Raw genomic sequence first — 16,308 nt, forward strand, 5'->3', positions numbered from 1 at the left:
TAAGATCCTGCAAGCTGTGCAGCACGGTCAAAAAAGCAAAACAAAACAACAACAAGAAGAAAACAACCAAAAAAAGGGCTCTCAGAAAAAGAGTTCTGGGCTTCCCTGGTGGCGCAGTGGTTGAGAGTCCGCCTGCCGATGCAGGGGATACGGGCTCGTGCCCCGGGCCGGGAGGATCCCACATGCCGCGGAGCGGCTGCGCCCGTGAGCCATGGCCGCTGAGCCTGCGCGTCCGGAGCCTGTGCTCCGCGGCGGGAGGGGCGGCAGCGGTGGGAGGCCCGCGTACCAAAAAAAAAACAAAACAGTTCTGATATCACTGGTGTAAATACTTACACCAGGTCTGATTCCCAGCTTCCCATATGGTGTCCTGATGGGACGAGAGAGATGCTCCATGGGCTCTTGGGTGCTGGCACGAGCTGACCTCAGCTGACTGCTGGCTGCACGCCCTTCAAGCTGAAAATTAGAAAAAAAAAAAGCTGAAATTAGATTTTCAAGCTGAAAATCTAACCTGCAACTTTGAGGCTCTTTATTTCCCTTTGCTTCCAATGTCCAGCATCGGGAGAAAAGGCTGCCTTTCCCCTCTGTCCCAAGCCCTTTGATGGCCCTGGCACTCTCACGCAAGCTCGTTGCCAGGAGGGTGGGGTATCCGTCTCTCTAGTGTTGGTTTGGATTAGGGATTCACGATGGTGCTGTTTTGGAATTTGGGGGAGCATTTCTGGTTGTCATCAGGAAGGGACCACCACTAGCATTCAGAGGATGAGATCCAGGGATGTTCTTGGGTGTCCTAGAAAGGACTGTCCAAGGAAGAGCTGTCTTGATCAGCATGGCTTTCCAAGTTCGTTCAAAAAGGTGGAAATTTTGTTTATAATTTCTGAGCCTAGAACCTAATTCCATTTTATTTATAAACATAGATTATTTATTATTTTTTAATTTTTAATATACTGATTTTATTTTTACTTTTAATATATTCTGGTGTCCTCTCTCTTTGGTTTCTCTGTACTTGTCAGAATGGCTTCTGATCTTATTTTTCTCCAGTCCAAACTTATTTATTATATGCACGTCCAGGACAATATAATTTATTATTATTTTTGAGGATAGTTGTGACCAAGCGTGAAACATGTATCATTGCATTAGAAATTGTTTTCTTTTTATATCTCCTCTAATAAATTAAGGCAATGTATATATTTTTGGAATTATATATGTATCTTATCTTTAAAATTCTCCAAGAGGACAGAAGATAGGACCTTGGGAATGTCAAATGTCAGCAGTAAATCATCACCCAGCTCTTCTACAAAAGTCACAATCTGAAGCCATTCTGATTCTAGAAACATAAAGAAAACCACGCACATTTGTTCAAAACATATATTTCTGGACTTGATAAATTGACTTTTCTAAGGTGTGGAAAGAAAAGTTTTGTATAAACATACTTACATGTCAGAAATAACTTTTCCTGCTCCACTCTGCATCCTTTTAGGCTGGGCTGCTCTCATCTGTGTGATATAAATTAAAGCAGCACAGATGGCAGTGATACTAAAAACATTTAACTATCAGGGCAGCAGGGCATCCACCCATCAGAAAGGGCTCCACCGCAGCAGGAGGGCAGGTTCCCTGCTGGGCCAGGGCTGACCTTTTACTTGTTTGGTGGTGGTGAGGTTTACCAGGTCACAGATGAGGTCACAGGGTTGGGGGGTGGCAGGAAGGTCATTTGGGACCTTGGGGCTGTGGACATTTATCATCTGGTGTCTTAGTCTGTTCAGGCTGCTGTAACAGGTACCACAGACTGTGGGGCTTAAACAGTAGACATCTACTTCTCACGGTCCGGAGGCTGGGAGTCCAAGATCAAGGTGCTGGCAGATTGGGTGTCTGGTGGTGAGGGCTCTCTTCCTAGTTTGGCAGACGGCTGTCTTCTTAGAGAGACAGTGCTCTGGTCTCTCCAACCCGTTATGAGGGCATGAATCCCATTCCTGAGGGCTCCACCCTATGACCTAATCACCCCTAAAGCCCCCACCTTCAAACACCATCACATTAGGGGTTAGTTTCAACATACAGATTTTGCGGGGGACACACACATTCAGTCCATAGCATCTGGTAGGGAACCATTTCAATATTCTATCAACAGGTATGGCTGTGCAGGTGCTTATGGGCTGAATATAACCCTAAACCTGGCTCCTAACCCCAGATCTAGGACTGAGCTCTCGGGAGAGGCCCTGGGTTAGGCTTGGCTGTTGCCATAGATTCTAGGTGCTCACTCCCCACAGGGCCTTGCCCGCTGGGCACCACCGATACCCAGGTGTCCCCGAATCATCCATGCCATCTGGTTTGACTCTTGTTCCTATGGCACTGCCATGCCTTCTGGGGATTTATCTTGCTGTGAGGTGCTGATTTATGGTTTTATTAAAATGTGATTAAGAGGTGCTGGGCGATGATGAATCGCTCCCACCACTTGCCATCTAAACCCACAGAGCAGCTGCCCACCGTATGGAAAAGACACATGGAGTAGCGCTAAGCAGGCCTGGGCAGCAGGGGCCTTGGTGACAGGGTGGCTCTGTGGTCCCTCGAGGAGGTTCAGCCTCCATCCAGCCCTGACCTACAGGCTTCAACCCGACACACAGCTTCCGTGTGTGTCAATCACACCATCTACACGAAGATACTAGGATGTCATGCTAATCATCCGCGATGCTTTTCCTTTTATAAAAATATAATCTTAAAAACCAAAACAGCTCAAGATAGCAAATGGTAGACATTTTTAAAAGGAGTATTTCTTTTTTTTTTAACATCTTTATTGGAGTATAATTGCTTTACAATGGTGTGTTAGTTTCTGCTTTGTAACAAAGTGAATCAGTTATACACATACATATGTTCCCATATCTCTTCCCTCTTGCATTTCCCTCCCACCCTCCCTATCCCACCCCTGTAGGTGGTCACAAAGCACCAAGCTGATCTCCCTGTGCTATGCAGCTGCTTCCCACTAGCTATCTATTTTACATTTGGTAGTGTATATATGTCCATGCCACTCTCTCACTTTGTCACAGCTAACCTAAAAGGAGTATTTCTTTAGATAAATATCCAAAGACATCTATTTCTTGGGTTCAGTTTTGTGTCTTTCTTTTAAATTTTTTTAAATTAATTAATTATTTCAGGCGAGGCTCTTTATTGGGGCCCCTGCTGCTGCAGGAGGGAGTGAGAACAAACAACAGGTTCCCTTGCTCTCTTGCTCCCTGTGTGTGTGTGGGAGCTTGTTCCTTATATGGGGTGAGGGTAGGGGTGTGTCCAAGGGTCGAGCCAGAGGGGTGGCTTAGGTGTTTTGCCCACCCCTTAAGTGGTGTTGCGTGCAGGGGGCGTGCGCACTACCCTGCTTCTGATCCTGACACCCAGTTTTTGCTCCAGGCTCTTCAAAATTGGAAGTTGGGTTTTTTTTTTTTTTTTTGGTCTCTTTGTATCTTTTGTCCAGAATTTGCCCCAACTGCTCACTTAAATTTATTTTATTGAAATATAGTTGACTTACAAATGTGTTAGTTTCTGCTGGACAACAAAGTGACTCAGTTACACATATATATATTCTTTTTCATACTCTTTTTGGTTATGGTTTATCACGGGATATTGAATACAGTTCCCTGTGCTGTACAGCAGGACCTTGCTGTTTATCCATTCTCTGTATGATAGTTTGCATCTGCTGATCCCAAGCTCCCCATCCTTCCCCCCCGCCAGTTTGGTGCCTCTCTTGCTACATGTGAAGGTTCACCGGCCGACTCTGAATTCTAGCGTGTGTTCTGCGCTGTGATCCTGGCATCACCGCGGCTGTAATTAGAACTGGGACGGGAGCTGCAGAGATGGGGCTGCAGTGGGAACAAGCCAGACTTACCTGCGGATGAGGAGGGGGCACGTGGTCCACTGGGCGTGGCCGGTCTGCGGGCCCTTCTTGTCTGTCCCCAGGTGTAGGGCCCCCCAGCCTGCCGTGTCCTTGTCTGTGCCCATCCTCCGCTTAAACCTGGTGCCCCAGGGAACAACCTTAAAATGGTTTTGCCTCCTGTTGTCTCCTCCCTCAACATCCCAGCCTTCTTCTAGATTTCTTATTGTGGTAAAATATACATACCATACCATTCTGAATGTACGTTTGAGTAGAATTACGTACATTTACATTGCTGTGCAGCCATAGCCACCATCCATCTCCAGAACGTTTTCACCTTCCCGAATGGAGATTCTATCCCCATTAAACATAACCCCCCATTTCCCTCTCCCCCAGGCCCTCGTAACCTCTGTTCTACTTTCTCATCATGACTGTGCCTATTCCGGGAACCTCATGTAAGTGGAATCACACTGGATTTGTTCTTTTATGTCTGGCTTATTTCACTTACTTATATATATATGTATTGTCCTCAAGATTCATCCCTGTTGTAGCAGCTGTCAGAATTTCCCCCTTCCCTTTTAAGGCTGAACAGTATTTCCTTGTATGGACGGACCACATCTTGTTTATCCATTCATGGCTCAATGGGCATTTGGGTTGTTTCTACCTTTTGCCTGTTGTGAATAGTGCTGCTGTCAACATTCGTGTATTTTCTCCAGTTTTGATCCTCGAAAGGTACACCCGCCATATCCAAACCTTTTTAAATGCACTGAGTTTGTCCCGTGGATCCAATATCATCTTCAGACCCTTAAATATGTACCTGCACACCAGGTGCCCCAGCTGTGTCAGCCCCAGTTCACCTGCACTTGCTCCTAGCCTATGCTTGGTGTGGTGCAGTCTCCGCCCTGCTTCTGCCTTTCCTCCAGCCCCCTCTCTGCTCTGTGCCCACCTGCTTTCTGAAGGTGGCTCTGTTCTCTGTCTCCAGCACTGCTCTTAACCCCTTGGTCTTTCAATACATTCCACTTGGCCGCATTGTTTCCTGGCAGGTGCTCCTTGGTTGGGACTCTGCCCACGTTCCAATCCTTCCTTATCCTTCTAGTAATCACGTCCTCCAGACCGTGAAGGCTGAACTCACAGAAGAGTTCAGCGTGGATAGCAAATAAGACTCACAACAAAGCTAATCAAACATGTAGTTAACTACGTGCGTCATGGTTATTATGCGACTTGGTAATTAGGCATAAGTTATAAGGAGCTCAGAAGTGACCGTGGTTAATTCTCCTCTGCTGTAAGCCACCCAAGCATTTCTGGAGTCGGGAGGGAGCATGTGCGTGTGTTGATGCGAGAAGGGAGGATGGGGAAAGGTCGTTTGGAGAGGTGGTGAGTCAAGGGATAAATGGAGATGGAGGCTATGACCCCTGCCCAGACCCCTAACAGTGGGTGGGACAGGAAGTGTTCCCCTGAAGCCTAGGCTCTGTCTCTGTCTTCTTTCTCCCGCCTCCTGCCTGCCTCCGCCTTGATTGTACAGCCCCAAAGCAATTTCCTGTTCTCTTTCTTTTATTTTTCTTGTTCCCTCACCTCACCTGGACAGAAGGAGGAGGGGACTGTAAATGCTGGCCGTTAATGCCGGATTTTTTATTTTTTTAATTTTGTGTAGCATTTAATGTTATTGAAGTATAGTTGGTTTCCAATGTTGTGTTAGTTTCAGGTGTACAGAAAATAATTAAAGTGATTCATATATATATATATATATATATATATATATATATATATATATATTCTTTTTCAAACTTTTTTTCCTTATAGGATATTACTGACTATAGTTCCTTGTGTTATACAGTAGGCCCTTGTTGTTTATCTATTTTATATATAGTAGTGTGTATATGTTAATCCCAAATTCCTAATTTATCCCTCACCCCCCTTTCCCCTTTGGAAGCCATAAGTTTGTTTTCTATGTCTCTGAATCTATTTCTGTTCTGTAAATAAGTTCATTGTATTATTTTTTTAGATTCCACATATAAGCAATATCGTATGGTATTTGTCTGACTTGCTTCACTTAGTATGATAATCTCTAGGTCCATCCATGTTGCTGCAAATGGCATTATTTCATTCTTTTTCGTGGCTAAGATTCCATTGTATATGTGTACCACCTCTTCTTTATCCGTTCATCTGTTGATGGGCACTTAGGTTGCTTCCATGGCTCGACTATTGTAAATAGTGTTGCTATGAACACAGGGGTGCATGTATCTTTTTGAATTAAAGTTTTCTCTGGGTATATGCCCAAGAGTGGGATTGCAGAATCATATGGTAGCTCTATTTTTAGTTTTTTAAGGAACCTCCATACTGTTTTCCATAGTGGCTGCACCAATTTACATTCCCACCAACGGTGCGGGAGGGTTCCCTTTTCTCCGCACCCTCTCACATGCTGGATATTATAGTAAAAGAAACTCCATGCTTGAAAATTTCACTGTGCAACTGCCTGAAATTCTAGCCACTGATTTAGCCGGCCCACTCCAATGACAGGCATCGACAGGGCTATTGGAACCTCGAGGTGGATTATGGGACATCCTAAAATAACGTTCTCAACCTGCAGGCAGAGGGGTTATCGCGTGGGGTCCGAACATTGTCTAATTTCAATAACTGTCTTGCCCATATTTACCCAAATTAAAAAAAAAAAAAATGCCCAAGGACACATGGTGATCAGTCAACTATCAATCTAAAGTATTTATTGAGTCCATAGTTGACACTTGGGACTAGTCAAGAGCAACTTATTCCATGCCACAGCCGAGGGGTCCGGCGGGTAGCAGTCACATCATTTTCGGCTGCTGTGTGGACACCTGTGCAGTTTCCGCCTTAGCGTCTACAGGAGGAGGTGGGGGTCAGCTTCCTCTAAGGTGTCACTAGGTGGCTTCTTCGGCATCCCTTTGGCCAGTTCTGAGGGAAGGGGTTAGATAGATGTGAGAGTGATGGTGTAAGCGTCATTCTGGTACCCACCCTTGGCACCGGGGTGGGGATAGCACCTTTTCTAGGGGAGACCAGGCCGCAGCTCCCATGGGTCACAGTGAGTCTGTACCCTTCTCTTGTGGTGCTGAACTGAAGCCAAAAGAACAAGACACCTGACAGGTGCCCAGTAACGAGCTGTTTCTTGCATGCAGGTTTAATTGAAACCCTCTTGCTGTAACAGCCTATCACCAGAAGTGATGGCAAACAGCTGGTTATACTGTCATATTCTTCATGATTCTAAATCACATTCAAGCCAACATTTTTCTTCATTGTCTACCTGTCACTTAGCGTGAGAGACCGAGCCGCACGTGGGAAGGGACTGGGAGAAGCTTGGATGTGGATTCTAAGCCAGCGGCCTGCTTGCTGAGAAGCCACTGTGTAACAGGGAAGACAAAAGGGAAGAACAAATCTGACTCAGAATTGGATCTGTTTCTTTTACTTTAGCCTCTGTATTCTACGGCTTTTGCTACAAGTTAAGAACGTTGCCTATAGTCTGAAATATACAGGAGAGCCCATATCCAAGGCTCTGACCTTGAAAGGTGTAACACTTTTCCATTCCTATAGAGATAAAAAGTTGCAGAAAGGAGAATAACATTTATCTTCTCAGAGGTTTACAAGAACTTCATGACCTGATGGACATGGGCAACTACAAGAACAAAGGATTCTACCATAAAGGAAGCCGCAATTCTAACTTGGGTAAGATGGCTCTTTGGGACATGAATCCACCATCTTCTCAGTCTGCTGGCTTTCTGAATAAAGGCTCTATTTCTTGCCCCAACAACTTGTCTCTTGACTTACTGGCCTGTCATGTGACCAGCAGTGGGAGCTTGGACTCGGTAACAACTAGCTGTGTGTGACCTCGGACAAGTCCCTCACCTTACTGGACCCCAGTTTTCTCATCTATAAAATAACCTAAAATTCGATGGCAATATCCTGGCTTTAGATCTGTATCCTTTGTGGTACAGCACTCTGGGCTGACTTCTGTCAGCCTCATTCAAAAAATTAGCAGAAAGTGAGCAGAAAGGATCATGGCAAACAGTGGTTGTGTTTGGAGGACCCACAGGAAGTCATTAGCTATGCTTTCTCTCTCCTCAACCCCTCAATCAGCCACCTCGCTGCACATTCTGTAATAACAGCAAGCACATTCCATACCTGCTGCCCCTTTTCTAATGTATGCTTCATTCATTCAATGCTCACAACAACCTGCGAGGCTGGTACTGTTATCATTTCCAGTTTTTACTTCGGGAAATGAAATATAAGGAGGCTTATGTGTTCGAGGTCACAAAGTTAGAAGTAGCAGAGCAGGGATTTGAACTAAGGAAATATGGCCTTAGAACCCAACCATTAATCACGATGAGCAGGTAGTGATGGGAATCCCTTTGGCCCTTGGGAATCCCTTTCCCATTGGGAGGGGAAGGGGAGCTTCAGGAAAGCACCACAGAAGCAAAAAAGAAGGAACATGGAGGCGTGGAGAGGATGATTTCACTGTCCTTGGTGCTTGGCTAGGAACTGGTCCTGCATAACTAGCCTTGGATATTTTCAGGGAGGAAAATGTGCATTTCATTTTGTTCAGTCTTTGAGCACAGGATGAAAGTCTCCCAGGGGGAGCTGAGTCCTTGTCTGCCTTTGTTCCTTCTCCTCTTCATGTTTTGCTGAAAATGACTAGATTGACGCCAGGTGAATATCAATGGCTGTCCTCCGTCTCCCAGAGAGTCGCTCACAGTTTCTACACATATTACAACTCTGTCCTTTTAGGAGCAACAGTGGGTGGAAAGGAGAGGGTGGGAGAGCAGAGGCTTGTGTAAGACAGGCCTGGTGTGGAAGCAGGGTCTGCCTCTTTAAGGTGTGTGGCCTTCAGCCTCCTTTTCTTTGCTTGTAAAGGAGGAGGAAAGTTCTATCTGCCTTGCAGTGTCGTAGTGAGGATTGAACAAGAAAACCTGTGCCCAGCACAACGCCCAGTGCATCATAGGCATTCGGGTAATATGAGTTCCCCTTTCCCTTTTGTCACGTTTTCCTATTTCTTACATGCCTTTCTTCCATTTGCCTCTGGTCTCCCTTTCGCCTCCTGAGCTGTCCAGCACAGTCTGCTCAGCCTTGCATCTGAGATCCTTCGTGCGTCAAACGCTTTCCCTTCCAACTCTATGTGTGTGTCTCCTTGTGACAGTCCTTCCCTCCTGCCAGCCAGACGACCTCTTCCCCTTCTCCGCATACACCCAGGGAGCATCCCCCTTCCTGCTGGCAGACGGCTGCTTCTTACTGTGCCCTCATGTGGCAGACAGAGCAGGCCCTTCGACGTCTCCTCTGAGGACACTAATCCCATCATGAGGGCCTCATCCTCATGACCTCAGCTAATCCTAATCACCTCCCAAAGGCTTCATCTCCAAATACTGTTACCTCAAGGGTTAGGACTTCAACATATGAATTCACGGGGATACAAACATTCAGTTCACAACAGAGCAAAACCTGAGGTTCCCCTGAGAAGAAGGAATTCTGCCTCAAGACTGCAGCCTCAACTCCTGCCTGGGTTTCCAGCCCTACAGATTTCAGATTCCTCAGAGTCACACGTGCCAGCTACTCGAAACCTCTCCCTCCAGCTAGCTAACTGGTAGAGAGATCTCCTACTGGTTCTGTTTCTCTGGAGACACCTGACTAATACAAACTTAGAGGCAGCTGTTCAGTTAATAATTTTCTGCCTTTCACGTTCAGGCCAGGAGTGACTTAAATCAGCCCAAATCAAGAAATTGAAAATCTGACACTTCTTTGGGAAAATAGTGACCCTGTTTGCCAAAGCTGATTTTCCGACTGTGGGATCAAACTCCAGATCCTCCGCCAACCACTCTTCCTGCTGCCTCGGGAGTTTTATCGATTGAGTTTTCATTGGCAAGTTTCATCGAGAGCTGCTCTGGTCAACAGTGGCTGCCACCTGAGAGCCTAGAGACAATTTAACACCTGTAGTCATCGCTTTATTAAGCCTATTTCTTTATTCTCAATCCTTGCATTGTTTTAGAAATTCAGAAAAAGATGAGTTAGAAAAATGAGATAAAGGGTAACTGGGAGGGTGTGGTACATCCCCCGGAGACTCATTCTTCTTTCATTTCACCCAGTTTTTACCTGTTCCTTTAGACGTTAATTCTCATCAATCGCCTTCATGTCTGGGTGGATTGTTTGATTGAAGTTTCATTGTCCACGATGTGTGTGTGTGTTTTTTTTTTTGTTTTTTTTTTTTTTTTTTTTTTGCGGCACCATGAGGGTTGCGGGATCTTAGTTTCCTGACCAGGGATTGAACAGGCGCCCCCGGCAGTGAAAGCGCTGAGTCCTAACCACTGGACAGCCACAGAATTCCCCAAAATGTGTATAGATGTCATTTTTGAAGACATGAAGGACCAATTATTATTAATAATATTAATGATGCATTATAATTGTGCAGCTTTGTACCAGAGAAACAACTTGAATAAATCTTATTTCAGTTCATGTTTTAAACACTCCTGCACCAGAGCAAAGGCTTTATAGAAAAATCCCTTAACAGTCATGAGCGATCTTTTTTCCAGGAGCCTTGTCAAGTCTTCAAAATCAATTTGCCATTTCCCCCCTAAAATGGAATAAAATGTAATGGAAGCATTTGAAGAATACCTTCAGACACGATAGGCAGAGAACAATACCACTATACGGTGAGAAAGAAGCCGGATCCCCGCGTGCTGAGTTTGGGGTTGTGCTTCCAGACCCTGAGGTCTTGGCGACCTTCCTGCCTGTGACCAGTGACCTCACTCAGCTTCTCAACCCATCTCAACCCCTGTATTTTCTTTGATGTATCTTGAGTCATCAATCACCTGTGACGGTTAAAACTGGAAAAGTTGAATTTTTAAGGGTTTCCTGCAGGGATGGCAAATATGGAGCTTATTGTCAACATTTTCATACTCCAGACCTTTTGGCAGTAATATTCAATTATTTATGGATGTACCTCCCGCTTCTCTTTGGACTTGGCCTCAGATCCTTCTTTGATGTAGTATTTTAAGCAACCACTAGCAACCAGTTAGAATTGGTGCTAGATTTGATCCCTCTTTGCCGTTCTGGAATCTTATCATTATTTTGCCTCTCTAAAGTGATTGGAAGGATCCCGTATGACTCACCCAGGCTCCGAGAATTGTGGAATATCAGAATAAGACACTTGGGAAATGGAAACGCTCCCTCTACTTAATATTAGCAGATGAGAAACTCTAGAGAAATGACATGCATCACCCAAGGACACGTACGGCATCAGGACCAGGACCTAGATTTCCCTGCCCGGTAATCTAGTAACATTCTTAATATCTTTCCAGAGAAGAGGAGAATCCCCTTGTTCTCGCTATTCTGAATTAATGATAAAATTACAGGACATCTGTGTCAGAAGGAACCTGGTGCCCACCTGCTCCAGCTTCCTATCCAGTGTAGGTAGAGGACCATCTGGCTGTTATCTGAATATTTGAATATGTCCCATGGTCGAGACCTCTGTCAGGAACCCTTTCCATGTTGGATGCTAGTAGAATTAAAATCTTCTTCCCTAGAGCTCTCGACAGTTAGCATCAGTTTTTCCTTCTAAATGAGCCCTACAAACTGTGAATGTATTATCTTTCCCTGGGAAGATAGACATTTAACTTGGTTAAATGCATCTATTGCCACATGGTTCTTAAAAAGTAGGTCTAATGGTGAGCATTTGAGCACAGTGTTGAGTGGGCAGGGGAATGCTTTCAGGCAGATGTTCTTTGGGGAAATTTCAAGCACTGCTTTCTCCTCTGCCTGCACGGCGAGGCCTGGTGCTCTCGGGGAGCACGAGGGCTTAGTGGGGTGTGTGTGGCCAGGGGCCCACAGAGCAGGCTGTTGTCACAGGCTCCATGGAGCTCCTTTATCTGAGTGCGTCACTTTGTAGGTATTTTCTGAGGGTTACAACGGTTTCCTCTAAGTATGTGAGCTTCATCCCAAGGGCCATTTTGACTGATTGTAATTTTTTCCACAATGTGAGCCCTTTTGAAAAGAAGAGTGTGCTTTTCCAAGGCACTTCTGAACTGAACGTTTGCCATCAGCCTTTGACAAAGCTACATATTATGGGAAATACCAGAGGAGCAGCCCCACGCTCTGCTATAACTCAGGGAGCACATTAGGTGCTGAAATTCTAATACCTCATTTTCATGACAAACGATGCAGCAAGAGCCCCAGATGGCCCCCCCGTGAATCTCCCGTCCCACCTGCAGTCACCCTGGGAGAAGGAACGTGCCCAACACTTAACCTCTGTGCTCTGGCATGTGGTTGCAGGAAGTGTACAGGGAAAGTTGACCACAGGCTAGGGATGCCGTTCACGTGGCTCCGGTGCCCTCATAACTTGGAGTGGACTCAGTCTTCAAGCATGGGAACATGTCAGGAAACCAGGATTATAGTAGTCACACTTGACATTTCCCTGAATACAGAGACCTTGGCAAAGGGGCGATTGACAGCCACAGGCGTGAAAACACCCCAGCCACGAGAGCACATTAATTGTGGTTAAAGTTAGGTCTCCAGGGGCTCTGTAAGAGGACCAGAAGGTTTCGAAGCAGCTTGTAAGCCTTCGTTTCATTCACTTGATATGCAGATGGCAGCAGGACTCAATGTTTGTATCAACCCTGGATGTCCCCAAGCGCATTCAGGCATAGTTATGACAGTTTTCACCATAGGGCAGAATTTAGAAGTAGAAAACAGGCGAACTTGACCCTCATATAGAAGACTCGCAATTGAAATACAAGGTTCTCCAGAGAAACCAAACTAAAAGGATGTGTGTGCATGTGTGTGGACGTGGATGCGGTATATGTGCACGTATGTACGTGTGTACATAAAATAAGGGATTGGCTCATGTGATTATGGAAGCTAAGTTCCCGAATCTGCCGTCAGCAAGCTAGGGCCCCAGGAAAGCTGATGGTGTGGTTCAGTCTGACAGCCTGCAAGCTTAAGACTTAGGGAGAGCTGGTATTTCAGTTCGAGTCCAAAGGTAGGGAAAAAGGATGGTGTTCCAGCCTGATGGCCACCGGGCAGGAGAAACTCCCTCTTGCTCAGCCTTTTCGTTCTATTCAGAGCTTCCTCTGATTGAATGAGACCCATCACATCAGGGAGAGCGATCTGCTTTGCTCAGTGTGTGGATTCAAATGTTAGCCTCATCCAGAAACGCCCTCACAGACACACCCAGAATAATGTCTAGCCAAATATCTGGGGCCCCCACCATGACCCAGTCAAGCCGACACATAAAACTAACCATCACAAGTCCACCCCTTGTCAGCTTGGCACCCATACACATCTCCTCAAACCATCCTTAATCTCCAGATAAAGACAATAATTCTGATCATAATTCTGCCTCACATGATACAACTGTTCTGATTACAACCCCCAAACGCACTGACACCTACTACAGACGAGGGGGTAAAACCCTTGAGTTATGTTTACTCTTCTTGATACCCTGTAATTTAAACACTGTGATGTAAAATAACAACACTTAAACACTGTGCTATAAAGTCAATACATCTTATGTTACAAGATAAGGGAAAAAGAGAGGGAACAGAGCAGACATATTTGCCTAACACACATATTCATGACAAAATAAGGAGGAAATACTCATAACCATTACGTCCTTATTTCTGTAAATGGTCACCTGGTCATAGCTGGTATTTTAACTACCCTCTTCCACTTCCCATTCTGTATTCCCTTTGCTTTCAGCAAGCACCTCAGCTGCTCATGACTCTTTATCTGGTGGGGTGACTCAAACCTTCATTCCTCAAGGGTCTGGGTCATTCATAATCCTGCCTAGATTGAGCTGTTGTAGTTTTGCATTGACCTTAATCACAGGACATGGAAATACTAAGACACGCCCTAAGGGATCCCCTGTATTCCAACATACTCTTGTTTACCTCCATCATGGCACTGTAATCCAATACCCCCGGTAGACAGGATCAGTAACTCCCTTCAGCCAGCGCAGTAACTCCCTTCTTTGCCTGTTGATTCAGAGGCATGAGGAACCCGAAGTTGCTGGGTGTGGGGGGCAGTCTTAGCTTCTAGTTCAATGGAATCATTGTGTGTCTCCTGGTAGAAGCATTCCTCTCTCTCTACTCAAGACCTCTAGACCAGCAGAGCATAAGTCATGGGGGCACGAAGTAAACATTTTGCGAATGGGTCATTAGGGATGATAACGGCGCTACTTCATTTCCACCCCTTGATTCCTGGACCCATGAATCCATGGGAGAATAGACAGTGATTCAGAGCATATACAGCCTTCTGGAGAACCTTACTCCAGCCCTGCAAGGCATTGCCACCCAGCTGGGGCTATAATTGAGTCTTCCAATGGCTGTTGCATCATTCTGTCAAGCCAGTTGCTTCAGAATGGTGGGAAACACGTATGATCAGAGAAGCCTATGAGCATGGGCCCGTTGCTGCACTTCTTTTGCTGTGAAGTGAGCTCCTTGTTCAGAAGCAATGCTGTGTGGAGTGCCACGATGGTGGAAACGGCACTTTGGAAGTCTACAGCTGGTAGTTTGGGCAGGAAAAGCAACTCTATATGTGGATTATCTGTTCTAGTGAGGACCAATTGCTGCCTCTTCCATGATGGAAGTGGTCTAATAACTTTAACCTTCCATCAGGTAACTGGCTAATCTCCCTGGGGAATGGTGCCATATTGGGAGCTCAGTGTTGGGCTCTGTGCTGGCAGGTTGGGCACTCAGGTGGCCGTGGCCAGGTCAGCTGTGGTGGATGGAAGTCCATGTTGCTGAGCCCATGCATGATCTCCATCCCCGCCACCATGGCCATTTTGTTCACGAGCCCATTGGGCAAAATAGGGGTGGCTGGGGAAAGAGGCTGACTGGCATTGACAGGCCAGCTAACCACTTGATTGTTAAAAATCCTTCTCTACCCAAATGGCTTGGGCAGTTAGGGCCCTGGAAGAAGCTACAGTGGAGAGTCAGTAGCAAGGAGCTCTGAGTAAGAGGTGTGTAGATGGACCCATGGTGGTGGACATGAAGTGTGAGGACTTTTATCACATGACAGTGCTCACCAGGGAGAAGCTACTTCAGAAGACTCACTATCAACTGACTGTACAGAGAGACTTGTCTGGTTGAAGTCGGCCAGCCTTTGTCACTAGCCACCAGGGCTGGCGTCACGCACACAAGTATAACGCGGCCACGGTGGCTGGGATGGAGACCAGGCAGCGTGGATTCCTACTCGCCAAGGCTGATCTAGCTACTGCCTCTGCTGGTGTCCAGCCTATTAGCAGCAAAGACAAACACTAAACCCCAGTATGGGTCTATTCCTTGAAGACACCGCACAGATTTTTGGTAGCAAAAATGACTGCACGGGACCACGTCTGCCCTTGAGAAGGAAACCATGAGTCTTCCTAGAATTGATGCATATTCTGGGTATGTGTTTTTCTTTCCTGCCTGCAGGGTCTTAGCCAGTACCATTGACCAAGGGCTTCCAGGGTAACTGACCCATTGCATAACATTTCTCCAGACCAAAGGACTCACTTCCCAGCAAGGGAGGTGTAGTAGTGCATGCACGGCATACGCTGGAACAGGTGTCCCGAGAAACTGGATGCATTTCCCAGGTCAAGGGAGACTCTTTGCAGATGCACCAAAGTATGAAAAAAAAGCATGGGCACTGACTGTGGGATAATAAGAGTTGGGCTGGGGGAGCCAGCTCTGATGCCCTATCTGCCCACACCTAGGGTGGGGTCTGTCTCGATCCTCCCTCTTAATCCACAAGGAGATCAGCTCTCATCCCTGGAAGGGTGAGGACAGTGTTCTTTGCGAAAGGCACTCAAGTGTCTTCCACACCTTTCAGTACTCCTCACGGTACATATTTGCTTTTCTCCATCACGTTTCCCGGCATCAGCTGGGAGCACATTTACAAAGGAGACCGTGTGAATAAATCTGGATAGAAAACACATTAGCTATTTCTTAGTCCCATTCCAAAGCTTAGCCGAGTTTATTAGATTTGATTGAAGGATTTTATGTCTGGCCTGTGGGAGAGGTAGGGATTAAGCAATAAGGAGCTTTTCCCTTCGGGATCTCCAGATCCATCACCAGAGAATAGCGTCGCTCTGGCTTCTTGGCCACTTTTCTTAAAATGCCAGATTCTCTTCCTTCACTTGTATCAATGAGATCAGTCAAAAATGATGAAGCCTTCTGCGGTTTTGCAAGCCATAAATTATCGAACAGAAAAGCTGGAGGGGAGATTAGAAAGAATCATAGCCCCAAACTTCATTCTGTAGATAAGGGAACCAGAGAGGTTAACTGACTTGCTTGAGGTCACACGGTGAGTTCCAGGTAGAGCGGTGAGTAGAGCCCAGGTCCTTGTCTCCTGAATCAGCGCTGCTTTTTATCCTCTTTTGCCCCCAGAAATGGAGACTGAACCACACAGGGACTGGAGGGTGAGAGGAGGGGGCGAAGGGGAGGTTCTTCTTGTGCTTTTTCTGCTTGAAG

This window comes from Phocoena phocoena, chromosome 9, assembly GCF_963924675.1.
Source record: "Phocoena phocoena chromosome 9, mPhoPho1.1, whole genome shotgun sequence".
Lineage (NCBI taxonomy): Eukaryota > Metazoa > Chordata > Mammalia > Artiodactyla > Phocoenidae > Phocoena > Phocoena phocoena.